The sequence below is a fragment of the Bos indicus genome, chromosome 15, assembly GCF_029378745.1.
Source record: "Bos indicus isolate NIAB-ARS_2022 breed Sahiwal x Tharparkar chromosome 15, NIAB-ARS_B.indTharparkar_mat_pri_1.0, whole genome shotgun sequence".
NCBI classification, from domain to species: Eukaryota; Metazoa; Chordata; class Mammalia; order Artiodactyla; family Bovidae; genus Bos; species Bos indicus.
The window spans coordinates 811875-827315 of record NC_091774.1 but is presented as its reverse complement, the minus strand read 5'-3'; the positions used below and the strand labels follow the sequence as shown (position 1 = coordinate 827315).

At 39.3% G+C, this 15441-nt stretch overlaps 1 pseudogene; it reads right to left on the bottom strand.

Annotated features, from left to right (window-relative positions):
* Positions 1 to 13328: 13328 nt before the first annotated feature.
* Positions 13329 to 14253, bottom strand: LOC139176135 (olfactory receptor 4A47-like; annotated as a pseudogene).
* Between the last annotated feature and the right edge of the window lie 1188 nt (positions 14254 to 15441).

Genomic DNA, 15441 nt, shown 5'->3' with positions numbered 1-15441 from the left:
ATACACAATGACACCCACTCCAGTACTCTTGCCTAAAAAATCCCATGGACGGAGGAGCCTGGTGGGCTGCAGTCCATGGGGTCGCTAAGAGTCGGACACGACTGAGCGACTTCACTTTCACTTTTCACTTTCATGCATTGGAGAAGGAAATGGCAACCCACTCCAGTGTTCTTGCCTGGAGAATCCCAGGGATGGGGGAGCCTGATGGGCTACTGTCTATGGGGTCGCACAGAGTCGGACATGACTGAAGCGACTTAGCAGCAGCAGCAGCACACAATGACAAATTCAACAACATAGGAGGAAAAACAAAACATCTACATGGATATGCAAAGTGTAAAATACTGAAAAACATTTTCATTCAGCAACATATTAGAAATTATAGACTGAAATTTCAGTTTTTGAAAATTTTGGTACATATTCTTTTGAAAAATGTGATTGCAATTCATGCCTAAATATGTTTCTCTTTAACTGTCTATATAGTAAAACCTGGGCTTCTCTTGTAGCTCAGTCAGTATCTGCCTGCAATGCACGAGGCCTGGGTTTGATCCCTGGGTCAGGAAAATCCCCTGGAGAAGGGAATGGCAACCCACTCCAGTGTCCTTGCCTGGGAAATCCCATGGACAGAAGAGCCTGGTGGGCTGCCATCCACAGGGTCACAAAGGGTTGGGCGAAACTGAGCGACTAACACTGCCGCTGTCTCTGTCATAGTAAAACCTGCTTCCCATGTGAGCTATAGTGACCATTAAAATGATGCAGCAAAAGTTTTGAGGTCCTAAAAAATACCTAACCAGTTCACTAGGTTTAAAAGAGATAAATTTTAAAGAAATATCACATTTTCCAAATCAGTTTCTTTATAATAAAAGTGTTACTTCTAAACCCTGAATATGGTTGAATAGACTTTGGAAACAAATACACACACACACACACAATAAAACTATCAGAGATGTCATATTGCCTAACATATATAATTATATAACTTTTGTTTTGTTTTATAAATATAAAATTTGTTTTATAAATATTGTGACCCTAAATGTCTGCAGTGTACTTTTTGAGAGTGCAGGTTCTAAACTCTGGTTTGGAATTTGAGCCTCAAAATCTGTACTTACAAACTTTGTGACCTGGGTAAATCATTCAACGTAATCTCTGTAATGAAACATAATAGAATCTAACACAGTAGGGTTTAAAGAGAATAATGTAAATGAAGACCTTCAAAATTGTCAAAAATTGTCTAGTAAATAATAGGTGTGAAATAAGTTCAAAATATGTTTTATCATTCGTTTCCCCATTCAACTTTAGTGCCACATCTCTATAATTAGTTTTACTTGAGTTTTCTCAAAATCTACTCTTTTATATAACTATCCAAAGATGCTTTCCTGAGGGATGGAGAGATTGACTGGGTCATTATCATATGCAGTTTTGGAAGATTTCCAGTTTTACTACTCAGATGATTGTGTGGAAATTCTCTTTTATGTCTTTCTCTATATCTCACTCTCCTCTTTGAAATGTACCAAGAATTTAAATTTAATTTGAGGGATCTTCTTTCCATAAATTATGAGGTCAACTGACTGCATAATGCTATGTGTCTTGTTTCATTCACAATATTCATAAGACCCTAAAAATGAGAAAATATCCAGTTCATTAACCCCCTGAAGATAGATGCTGACATTTTCTCTAAGACTTTAATATACCTTGTATACAACACAATTCATGGATTGTATTTCCACAGACACTAAAAGTCACTCTCCAGCTAGGTATAAGTACAAATTAATGAGTCTAACAAGTAATTAAAGGTCTCTGAATGTAAGTTTTTACATTTGAAGTTTTGAGTTCCCTTTTATAATAAGAGGCTATTGATTTACATATCAAAATGTTATTTGGGGTTTATACACAAAGGAATAGGAAGCAGACTTTAACATTTATACACCAGTGTTGATAGAAGCATTTTTCACAATAGCCAAAAGGTGATGACAACTCTAATGGCCATAAATTAGTGAATGTGCAAACAAATTATGGTATATACAGACAGTGGAATCATACAGCTTTAAATAGGAAGGAAATGCTGATACATGCTATCAGATGAATCTTGAAGAAATTAACAGTAACAGATGAAGAAATTAAAGTAACAGATGAATCTTGAAGAAATTACGCTAAGCACAATAAGCCAGACACAGAAACACTTATATTTTATGAGCTCCCCTTTATGAGGTACCTAGAATAGTCAAATTCAATGAGATGGAAAGTATACAGTACAACAGGGACTAGAGGGATGAGGAGACAGGGAATTACTTTTTTACGCATAGAGTTTCAGTTTGAGATGATGAAAAAAATTCTGTTAGATGGAGAGTGTTCTTGTATATTTTACCACAACTAAAAAAAAAAAAATTATGAAAAGGAGTTAAATATCTACACAAAACAAGAACATTAAAAATACCGTGTACAAGGTAGCAATTTGTAAAGAACTATCATAATCTTTGGGTTTCCCTCAGAGCTCAGAACCTGCAATACAGGAGACCCTGGTTTGATTCCTGGGTTGGGAAGATCTGCTGGAGAAGGAATAGGCTACCCACGCCAGTGTTCTTGGGTTTCCTTTGTGGCTCAGCTGGTAAAGAATCTGCCTGCAATGTGGGAGACCTGGGTTCAATCCCTCGGTTGGAAAGATCCCCTGGAGAAGGGAAAGGCTATCAAAATCTTTACTATCATTATCTTCAATATATGAAGATGCAAAATAAATAATTGTTTGATTTTCTAAATTATATGAAATATTATAAAAAATTATTGTGCAGACCATATGCATGTCCTGTTATATTTTGTTATGTTAAATTTAGACTCTATTTCTGTTTGAATTTAAACAATCTTAATACAAAATATTGGCAAACATTATCATCATTGGACTTATTCAATTAGTATTTTGTAAAATGGAGTAATACATACTATATTATTCCTGGAACTTTTGGCATAAAATACTTAAAGTCAAATGATAAATGAAACAGCTCCTTAAGAAAAATACATGATTCAGTTCAGTTCAGTTCAGTCGCTCAGTCGTATCCGACTCTTTGTGACCCCATGAATTGCAGCATGCCAGGCCTCCCTGTCCATCACCAACTTGTGGAGTTCACCCAAACTCATGTCCATAGTGTTGGTGGTGCCATCAAGTCATCTTATCCTCTGTCATCCCTGTCTTCTGCCCCCAATTCCTCCCAGCGTCAGTCTTTTCCAATGAGTCAACCCTTCACATGAGGTGGCCAGAATGTTGGAGTTTCAGCTTTAACATCAGTCCTTCCAAAGAACACTCAGGACTAATCGCCTTTAGAATGGACTGGATGGATCTCCTTGCAGTCCAAGGGACTCTCAAGGGTCTTGTCCAACACCACAATTCAAAAGCATCAATTCTTCAGCATTCAGCTTTCTTCAGAGTCCAACTTTCACATCCATACATGAGCACTGGAAAAACCATAGCCTTGACTAGACAGATCTTCAGTTCAGTTTAGTTCAGTCGCTCAGTAGTGTCCAACTCTTTGTGACCCTATGAATCACAGCATGCCAGGCCTCCCTGTCCATCACCAACTCCTGGAGTTCACTCAAACTCACGTCCATAGAGTCAGAGATGCCATCCAGCCATCTCATCCTCTGTGGTCCCCTTCTCCTTCTGCCCCCAATAGCTCCCAGTATCAGTCTTTTCCAATGAGTCAACTCTGCACAGGAGGTGGCCAAAGTACTGGAGTTTCAGCTTTAGCATCATTCCTTCCAAAGAAATCCCAGGGCTGATCTCCTTCAGAATGGACTGGTTGGATCTCCTTGCAGACCAGGGGACTCTCAAGAGTCTTCTCCAACACCATAGTTCAAAAGCATCAATTCTTTGGCACCCAGCCTTCTTCACAGTCCGAATCTCACAACCATACATGACCACAGGAAAAACCATAGCCTTGACTACACGGACTTTTGTGGCAAAGTAATGTCTCTGCTTTTCAATATGCTATCTAGATTGGTCATAATTTTTCTTCCAAGGAGTAAATGTCTTTTAATTTCATGGCTGCAGTCACCATCTGCAGTGATTTTGGAGACCAAAATAAATAAATAAATAAATAAATAAAGTCTGACACTGTTTTCCCATCTATTTCCCATGAAGTGATGAGACCAGATGCCATGATCTTAGTTTTATGAATGTTGAGCTTTAAGCCAACTTTTTTTACTCTTCTCTTTCACTTTCATCAAGAGGCTTTTTAGTTTCTCTTCTCTTTCTGCCATAAGGGTGGTGTCATCTGCATATCTGAGGTTATTGATATCTCTCCCAGCAATCTTGATTCCAGCTTGTGCTTCTTCCAGTCCAGCATTTCGCATGATGTACTCTGCATGTAAGTTAAATAAGCAGGGTGACAATATACAGCCTTGACATACTCCTTTTCCTATTTGGAACCAGTCTGTTGTTCCATGTCCAGTTCTGAATGTTGCTTCATGACCTGCATACAAATTTCTCAAGGCAGGTCAGGTGGTCTGGTATTCCCATCTCTTCCTGAATTTTCCACAGTTTATTGTGATCCACACAGTCAAAGGCTTTGGCATAGTCAATAAAGCAGAAATAGATGTTTTTCTGAAACTCTCTTGCTTTTTCTATGATCCACCAGATGTTGGCAATTTGGTCTCTGGTTCCTCTGCTTTTCTAAAACCAGCTTGAAAACTGGAAGTTCATAGTTGACGTATTGCTGAAGCCTGGCTTGGAGAATTTTGAGCATTACTTTACTAGCATGTGAGATGAGTGCAAATGTGTGGTAGTTTGAGCATTCTTTGGCATTGCCTCTCCTTGGGATTGGAATGAAAACTGACCTTTTCCAGTCCTGTGGCCACTGCTGAGTTTTCCAAATATGCTGGCATATTGAGTGCAGCACTTTCACAGCATCATCTTTCAGGATTTGAAATAGTTCAACTGGAATTTCATCACCTCTATTAGTTTTGTTCATAGTGATGCTCTCTAAGGCCCACTTGACTCCACATTTCAGGATGTCTGGCTCTAGGTCAGTGATCACACCATCATGATTATCTGGGTCATGACGATCTTTTTTGTACAGTTCTGCTGTGTATTCTTGCCAGCTCTTCTAATATCTTCTGCTTCTGTTAGGTCCATACAATTTCTGTCCTTTATTGAGCCCATCTTTGCCTGAAATGTTCCCCTGGTATCTCTAATTTTCTTGAAGAGATCTCTAGTCTTTCCCATTCTGTTGTTTTCCTCTATTTCTTTGCATTGATCGCTGAGGAAGGCTTTCTTATCTCTTCTTGCTATTCTGTGGAGCTCTGCATTCAGATGCTTATATCTTTCCTTTTCTCCTTTGCTCTTCACTTCTCTTCTTTTCACAGCTATTTGTAAAGCTTCTCCAGACAGCCATTTTGCTTTTTTGCATTTCTTTTCCATGGGGATGGTTTTGATCCCTGTCTCCTGTACAGTGTCACGAACCTCAGTCCATAGTTCATCAGGCACTCTATCAGATCTAGGCCCTTATATCTGTTTCTCACTTCCACTGTATAATCATAAAGGATTTGATTTAGGTCATACCTGAATGGTCTAGTGGTTTTCCCTACTTTCTTCAACTGAAGTCTGAATTTGGCAATAAGGAGTTCATGATCTTAGCCACAGTCAGCTCCTGGTCTTGTTTCTGCTGACTGTATAGAGCTTCTCCATCTTTGGCTGCAAAGCATATAATCAATCTGATTTCATTGTTGATCATCTGGTGATGTCCATATGTAGAGTCTTCTCTTGTGTTGTTGGAAGAGGGTGTTAGCTATGACCAGTGCATTTTCTTGGCAAAACTCTATTAGTCTTTGCCCTGCTCTATTCTGTATTCTTTTTTTTTTTTTTTGATAATTGGACTTCATCAAAATTAAAAATATTTGCTCATGAAAAGACACTGTTAAGTAATAAAAGACAAACCATTGACTGAAAGAAAATTTTATGTGACAGAAGACCCTGCTCTATTCTGTATTCTAAGGCCAAATTTGGCTGTTACTCCAGGTGTGTCTTGACTTCCTACTTTTGCATTCCAGTCCCCTATAATGAAAAGGACATCTTTTTTTGCATGTTAGTTCTAAAAGGTCTTGTAGATCTTCATAGAACCATTCAACTTCATCTTCTTCAGCATTACTGGTTGGGGCATAGACTTGGATTACTGTGATATTGAATGGTATGCCTTGGAAATGAACAGAGATCATTCTGTCATTTTTGAGATTGCATCCAAGTACTGTATTTCAAAATCTTTTGTTGACCATGATGGCTACTCCATTTCTTCTGAGGGATTCCTGCCCACAGTAGTAGATATAATGGTCATCCCAGTTAAATTCATCCATTCCAATCCATTTTAGTTTGCTGATTCCTAGAATGTTGATGTTCACTCTTGCCATCTCTTGGTGACCACTTCCAATTTGCCTTGGTTCGTGGATCTGACATTCCAGGTTCCTATGCAATATTGCTCTTTACAGCATCGGATCTTGCTTCTATCACCAGTCATGTCCACAACTGGGTATTGTTTTTGCTTTGGCTTCATCCCTTCCTTCTTTCTGGAGTTATTTCTCCACTGATCTCCAGTAGCCTATTGGGCACCTACTGACCTGGGGAGTTCTTCTTTCAGTATCCTATTATTTTGCCTTTTCATACTGTTCATGGGGTTCTCAAGGTAAGAATAGTGAAGTGGTTTGCCATTCCCTTCTTCAGTGGACCACATTCTGTCAGACCTCTCCACCATGACCCACCCATCTTGCGTGGCCCCACGGGCATGGCTTAGTTTCATTGAATTAGACGAGGCTGTGGTCCTAGTGTGATTAGATTGACTAGTTTTCTCTAAGTATGGTTTCAGTGTGTCTGCCCTCTGATGTCTTCTTGCAACACCTACCATCTTACTTGGGTTTCTCTTACCTTGGACGTGGGATATCTCTTCACGGCTGCTCCAGCAAAGTGCAGCCGCTGCTCCTGACCTTGGTCGAGGGGTATCTCCTCTCCGCTGCCCCTTCTGACCTTGAACATGTAATAGCCCTTCTAGGCCCTCCTACACCGGCGCAGCCACCCACTGCTCCTTGGAGGTAGGGTTGCTCCTCCCGGCCGCCACCCCTGGCCTTGGGCGTTGGGTAGGTCCTCCCAGCCGCTGCCCCTGACCTCAGACATGGGGTAGCTCCTCCCGGCCACCGCCTCTGACCTCGGACGTAGGGTTAGCTCCTCTCAGCTGTTCCTGAGCTGTCATAACTTGGCACTCTAAGCTGCTGCCCCTGACCTTGGATGTGGGGTAACTCCTCTTGGCCGCCTCCTCTCAGGCATGGGATCCTCCCGGCTTCTGCCTCTGACCTCGGATGTGGAGTAGCCGCCACAGCCACCCACGCTGAATCATGTATACATGATTAATTTCAAATAACTTTATTTTGCCCTCTTTTCATAACAAAGAGGATTTTTTTGAATGTGTTACCTGGGTATTCTCTTGTTCCAAATTCAGGCTTCTCCAATTTTATCTTTGGTTCTTGAAAATGGGTGTTTAGTTTGATGAAGATAAGGCAGGAGTGAGTGCAGAGAAAAAAATCAAGACACACTTAGTGCCTGCAACTGGAAGTGCTTTGTTATTTGGATACATCTCTCTGCCTGCACAAAGCATGAACATCTTGTTCAACTTTTATAACCTTTTCACACTTTGGATTGTAGAATTACTCAGAAATGGCTTCAAAATTATACAGTTGATGTCATTGAATTTGAAAGCTGTCACTGAAAATATATCAAGAACAAATTTAAAACTTCATTAACAAATTAATTGAATAATTTTAATAATGTTTTAGTAAAAACTGTAGAGCACTGGATTATTACAGAAATTGACTTTATTTTGGATATTTTAAAACATTTATTTGACCATTCTAATATGGTTCATGGTTAGTGAACTAACAGATTTTATTTTACATCCTGACAGTGACATTAATACCCAAGGAGAAATCTCCCAGGTAAGGGAAGATATGAATGGGCACTTAATCAACAATGAACAATAAGTCACTTCATTGAGTTGTTAAAAAAAGTTTGTCCCCAAGGTTTGTTCAAGATTAAATTCACTGAGGATCATGCTCTAGAGGACTGAGAGATTTTTTTCAGTGCACGGTATATTTTCAGAGGCTTCTCCTGGCCAATCATTTTAGGGGAATTAAATGAAAGGAGAGTCTTCTAATAGCAAAGAATAAGCCTCTTATTTGGGCTTCCTAGGTGGTGCTAGTGGTAAAGAACCCACCTGCCAATTCAGAACATGTAGGAGATGATGATTTCATCCTTGGGTTGGGATATCTTCTGGAGGAGGGCGTGGCAAATCACTCCAGTATTTTTGCCTGGGGAATCTCATGGACAGGGGAGCCTTGCACGCTAGAGTCCATAGGGTCGCAAAGAGTTGGACATGACTGAAGTGATTTAGCATGTATGCACATCTCTTATTAATAGAAAAGCAGTAAGGTTGCTTAAACAAGAATCCTTTATTTTCAGTTAGTCAGTGTATATATGAAACTCTCAAGTCTAATATGGCACTGGAGTAAAGTAAAAGTCTGTCTTTGTGTATGATAGACATATTTAATAAGATTCTCACTAATCAATTGACTTAAAGTACCATTTAACTTAGATAACATTCTCATGCAAAATTTCAAATCAAACTTTGTCCAGAAGAAATTAATCTTTCTCAAAAAGAAATGCAGAAATAGGTAACTAGGACTTACAATTTGAAAGATACTATTATAAATTACTATAATAAAGTATAGAAACCAAGCCCAGGAGTCTTTAATATAGCTATGGCAAGTCCTTAAATCTGAATCTCTCTACATATGGTCTTTTAAAAGAAACAATTCAATTGAATAGGCACATAAGATCACATATAACTAACACTTTATCCTAACTGAGACACTGAGAATAAACAAATTTCAAATTGATTATAAATAAATAAATAAGCATCAAATTCCATCAGGGCAATCTGGAGTTTATGGTCCAAGCTTGAGAGGAGAGTGAGAGAACTTGCAGAGAGTATTGAAAAGAAGAGGGAAGTAGCAATCCCAAGATACAACATAGCCATAATTGTGTAAAAGAGTTGATCATACTAATTTTTGAAAACTTTTTATTTTGTATCTGTCTATAGCCAATTAACAATGTGGTAATAGTTTCAGGTGAATAGTGAAGGGATTCAGTCATGCATATACACGTCTCCATTCTTCCCCAAACTCCCCTCCCATCCAGGCTGTGACGTAGCATTGAACAGAGCTCCATGTGCTATACATTAGGTCTGTGTCTATTATCCATTTAAATTATAGCAATGTGTACACATCCATCCCAAACTCCCTAACTGTCCCTTCTCCCCATCCTTTCCCCTAGCATCCATAAGTTTGTTCTGTAAGTCTGGGAGTCTTTTTCTGTTTTGCAAGTTCATTTGTATCATTTCTTTGTAGATTCCACTTACAAAGGATGCCATATGATATTGCTCCTTCTCTGTATGACTTACTTCACTCAGTATGACAATCTTATAGTCCATCCATGTTGCTGCAAATGGCATTATTTCATTCTTTTTAATGACTGAGTAATATTCCATTGTATATATGTACCATATCATCTTTATCCATTCCTCTGTCAATGGACATTTAGGTTGCTTCCATGTCTTGGCTATTTTACATTAGATGGCCAAGAGGGATATGAAAACATGTTCAATCTTGTCAATTATTAGAGAAATGTAAATCAAAACTATGAGATATGACCTCACACCAGTCAAAATAGCTATCATCGAAAAAACCACAAACATTAAGTGCTGGAGAAGGTGTGGAGAAAAGGGAACCCTCCTACATTCTTGGTGGGAATGTAAATTGGTTACAGCCACTATGAAGAACAGTATGGAGATTCCTTATAAAACCAAAAATTGAGCTACCATATGACCCTGCAATTCCACTCCTGAGCATATATCTGAAGAAAATCATAATTTGAAATAATATATGCACCCAATATTCGTTGCAGCAGTATTCCCAATAGCCAGAATATGGAAGCAACCTAACTGTCCATCAATAAAGGAATTCATAAAGAAGATATGATATATATACATAATGAAATATTACTAAGCCATAAAATGAACAAAATGTCACTTGCTGCAGCATGTATTGACCTAGTGATTGTCATACTGAGTGAAGTAAGTCAAATAGAGAAAGAAAAATATCATATATCACTTATATGTAGAATCTAAAAAAGACTACAAATGAACTTATCTACAAAACAGAATTTGAGTTACAAATGTAGAAAATAAACACGGTTATAAGGAGGGGTATAGTTTGGGAGGGGTAAATTGGAAGATTGAGATCGACACATACACTCTGTGATATATAAAACAGAAATGCAATCTCACATTGCATCACAGCAAAGCAATGGGCCCATAATCCTGAAATTCACTGAACTTATGTTTCCCTATAACTCAGAAACATGTTCTATTCCATTTGTTTCTTTTTTTTTTTTTTTCATAAGATGCTCAGCTTTTTTTAAAATTTTATTTTTTTTTAATTTTATTTTATTTTTAAACTTTACATAATTGTATTAGTTTTGCCAAACATCAAAATGAATCCACCACAGGTATACATGTGTTCCCCATCCTGAACCCTCCTCCCTCCTCCCTCCCCATACCATCCCTCTGGGTCGTCCCAGTGCACTAGCCCCAAGCATCCAGTATCGTGCATCAACCATTTGTTTCTTTAGCTTTTCCCACTTTTCTTTTTTTCTCTTGCTGCTGCATTTGTCTTTGTCTCCTTATATTCATTGTTGTAAGACGCATAACAGAAGAAACATCAAAAGTTTATAAAAACAACCTGACTGTATGCATCCTTGTTTATACCCTTTAGGACTTAGATAGAAAATGTTGAAAAACATAGGTAGTGGTATATACATTATATTTTAAATAACTCAAGACATAGTTTTTTTTTTTTTTTTTTTTTTTACTATTTTTTTCTTTTATTTATTTTCTTTAAATTTTAATTAGAGGCTAATTACTTTACAATAGTGTGTTGGTTTTGCCATACATCAACATGAATCCGCCACAGGTGTACATGTGTTCCCAATCCTGAACCCCTTTCCCACCTCCCTCCCCATACCATCCCTCTGGGTCATCCCAGTGCACCAGCCCCAAGTATCCTGTATCCTGCATCAAACCTGGACTGGAGATTTGTTTCTTAGGTGATATTATACGTGTTTCAATGCCATTCTCCCAAATCATCCCCCCACCCCCACCCCACACACAGAGTCCAAAAGACTGTTCTAAACATCTGTGTCTCTTTTGCTGTCTTGCATACAGGGTTATCATTATTGAAGAACTAATGAACAGGTGATATGTAGAAAATCAGTCTTCCATTGTTTTCTTCTGTGAAGAATCTGTGGATTTGTATTATATATTGAGCATTTACATTTGGTTTGTTTCACAGCTAAAATATGAACAATTAGTACAGTATTGAAATATTCAATGTGCTGGCATTTGTAGTTTGGATAAATCCCATTGCTGACAATGGAGTCATGCTAGAAAAATTTGATTTCTACTGAAAATGGGTTAGAGACTTCCCTGGTGGCTCAGACGGTAAAGCATCTGCCTACAATGTGAGAGACCTGGGTTCGATCCCTGGGTCAGGAGGATCCTCTGCAGAAGGAAATGGCAACCCACTCCAGTACCCTTGCCTTGAAAATCCCATGGATGGAAGAGCCTGGTAGGCTACACTCCGTGAGGTCCCAAAGAGTCAGACACGACTGAGTGACTTCACCCTCACTGCATATGAAGAACATCGATGGCTCATATTTCAATGTGGTGTGAGTATGTCTGAGTTGAAATTATTTGATGGCAAGGAAGTTAAAGGAACTTGTTTACATTGCCCGTGTTTGGGGCAGGGTTTTACTTCTTGTCCAATAGTCAAAATGTGAATGATAAGAACAAAAAGGATTGACCATTAAGGATACATTCTACATTTGCTTCTACAGATGCAATTCTAATCTTTGCAAGTTATTCTGGGCCCTAGGAATTTGATGCCTATAAAGTACTTCAATCAATCAGACTTGTCATTTTGGCAACCCACTCCAGTATTTTTGCCTGGAGAATTCTGTGGACGGAGAAGCCTGGTAGGCTACAGTCCACGGGGTCGCAAAGAGTTGGACACGACTGACCAACTTCACTTCACTTCTTCTTCTAGGTCCCACTCATGGGAGCAAATAGGAGATCTGAGAGTGAAAATTAAAATCACCAGTGTATTAATTCCCCTAGCACTTTCCCTTAAGAGCCATGATTTGGAATGATCATACCTCTCTAATCAAGCCAAGGCTCCTGTCAATGACCCTTATTCTTCAGTTATAGCTGTTATGACCAACCTAGATAGCATATTTAAAAGCAGAGACATTACTTTGCCAACAAAGGTTCGTCTAGTCAAGGCTATGGTTTTTCCTGTGGTCATGTATGGATGTGAGAGTTGGACTGTGAAGAAAGCTGAGCGCTGAAGAATTGATGTTTTTGAACTGTGGTGTTGGAGAAGACTCTTGAGAGTCCCTTGGACTGCAAGGAGACCCAACCAGTCCATTCTGAAGGAGATCAGCCCTGGGATTTCTTTGGAAGGAATGATGCTAAAGCTGAAACTCCAGTACTTTGGCCACCTCATGGGAAGAATTGACTCATTGGAAAAAGACTCTGATTCTGGGAGGGATTGAAGGCAGGAGGAGAAGGGGACGACAGAGGATGAGATGGCTGGATGGCATTACCGACTCAATGGACATGAGCTTGTTCAAGCTCCTGGAGTTGGTCATGGACAGGAGAGCCTGGTGTGCTGCAGTCCATGGGGATGCAAAGAGTCAGACAAGACTGAGGGACTGAAATGAGCTGAACTGAACTGATTCCATTAAAATGTCATTTTAAACACAAATGAAATTGATTGAAGAGGATAGTCTACATAATATTAAATATTTTATCTAGCAACATTTAAAAAATGAACATAAAAATACAAGACTGCTGACAAACAAAAACACTAAGAATGATAAAATAATAAAAATAAAAGCAGAAATTAAGTAAAAGTTAGTGGAAATATATATAAATTCCATAGACTAATTCATTGTATATGATTTATTGGCTGCCTATTGTGAATACATGCTACTTCTCTAGGTGCAGAGCCAAACCAGGCATTATGAAGTTTACAGTCTAAAAAAGAAATTTGCAGAGCAAATTTACAGTCCATTATTTAACTGTAAATATCATAACTCCTTTAGAGAAAAAGACGTTTGTATCACTTTGGAAACTTCTACAATCCAAGAAGATTGGCTCTAATGCTAAATTAGCTTCTTCATATTGGATTTACCACTTTATATGATATTTTTTTTTCCTCCTGAGCTTTTTCATAGCATTAGTCATCTCAGAATTTCTTAGACTGTAAATTAATGGGTTCAGCATTGGAGTTATGACTGAATAAAATGCACCCAATGATTTGTCAATGGGGAAGGTTTTAGCAAGTCTCACATACATGAAAATACAGGGAACAAAGAAGCAGACAACCACGGTAATGTGGGAACCACAGGTCTGGAGGGCTTTCTGCCTCCCTTCCTGACTCAGGTTCTTCAGAGAGTGCAGGATGACTCCATAGGAGATGAGTAAGAGCAGAAACACTATAGAGCAGATCAGTCCTCCATTGGCCACAACTAAGATGCCAATGACATAGGTGTCAGTACAGACGAGTTTTAATAAAGGGAACATGTCACACATAAAGTGATCAATGACACTGGGGCCACAGAATGGGAGCCCGTAGATAGTGCCAAGTTGAATTACTGAATGCAAGAAACCTCCAACCCAGGACACCATCAGCATCACAACACACACCTTCTGCCTCATGATCACCAAATAATGCAAGGGCTTACAGATGGCCACATAGCAGTCATAGGCCATCATCAGCAGAAGGATGATCTCTGATGCACCAAAAAAGTGCTCTGTAAACAGCTGGATCATACAGGATTGGAAAGATATGGTATTATTCCCAAAGAACAAGTCTGAAATCAATCTAGGGGAAATAGAAGGGCAAAAAACTAAATCTATAAATGACAAGCAAGAAAAAAGTACATTGGTGAGTTCAGGGTCTTACTGACTGTATAGTCGTGATAATGAGCAGATTTCCCACCATGGTCAAAATGTAGAAGAACAAGAACAGAACAAAAAGAACTTTTCACTCCTTTGGATTCTGTGTGAGGCCCAGGAAGGCAAAGTAAGATATATTGTTCCCTGGTTCCATCTAGTCTGGGCAGGAGCTGAGTTAACTATTAAAAGTTTACCTGTAAAACAAGGAGAAAAAAAAAATTAATGCATTATTGCATTTTTGCATGCTGTCACTTTAGTCATGTGAAACTCTTTGTGACCCTATGGACTGTTGTCCACCAGACTCCTCTATCCATGGGATTTGCCAGGACAGAACACTGGAGTGGGTTTCCATTTCCTTCTCCAGGAACCTTCTTCCTTCTCCTTCCTTCCCAACCTGAGGATTGAACTTGCATCTGCCTGCATCTCCTGCATTGTAAATGGATTCTTTACCCACTGAACCACCTCAGTTCAGTTCAGTTCAGTCACTCAGTCATGTCTGACTCTTTGCGACCCCATGAATGCAGCATGCCAGGCCTCCCTGGCCATCACCAACTCCCAGAGTTCACTCAAACTCATGTCCATTGAGTCAGTGATGCCATCTAGCCATCTCGTCCTCTGTCGTCCCCTTCTCCTCCTGCCCCCAATCCCTCCCAGCATCAGAGTCTTTTCCAATGAGTCAACTCTTCGCATGAGGTGGCCAAAGAACTGGAGTTTCAGCTTTAGCATCATTCCTTCCAAAGAAATCCCAGGGCTGATCTCCTTCAGAATGGACTGGTTGGGTCTCCTTGCAGTCCAAGGGACTTTCAAGAGTTCTCCAACACCACAGTTCAAAAACATCAATTCTTCTGTGCTCAGCTGTCTTCATAGTCCAACTCTCACATCCATACATGACTACTGGAAAAACCATAGTCTAGATGGACCATAGACTAGACGGACCTTTGTTGGCAAAGTAATATCTCTGCTTTTGAATATGCTATCTAGGTCGGTCATAACTTTCCTTCCAAGGAGTAAGCGTCTTTTAATTTCATGGCTGCAATCACCATCTGCAGTGATTTTGGAGCCCCCCCAAAAAATAAAGCCTGACACTGTTTCCCCATCTTTTTGCCATGAAGTGATGGGACCAGATGCCATGATCTTCGTTTTCTGAATGTTGAGCTTTAAGCCAACTTTCTCACTCTCCTCTTTCACTTTCATTAAGAGGCTTTTTAGTTCCTCTTCACGTTCTGCCATAAGGGTGGTGTCATCTGCATATCTGAGGTTATTGATATTTCTCCTGGCAATCTTGATTCCAGCTTGTGCTTCTTCTAGCCCAGCGTTTCTCATGATGTACACTGAGCCACTG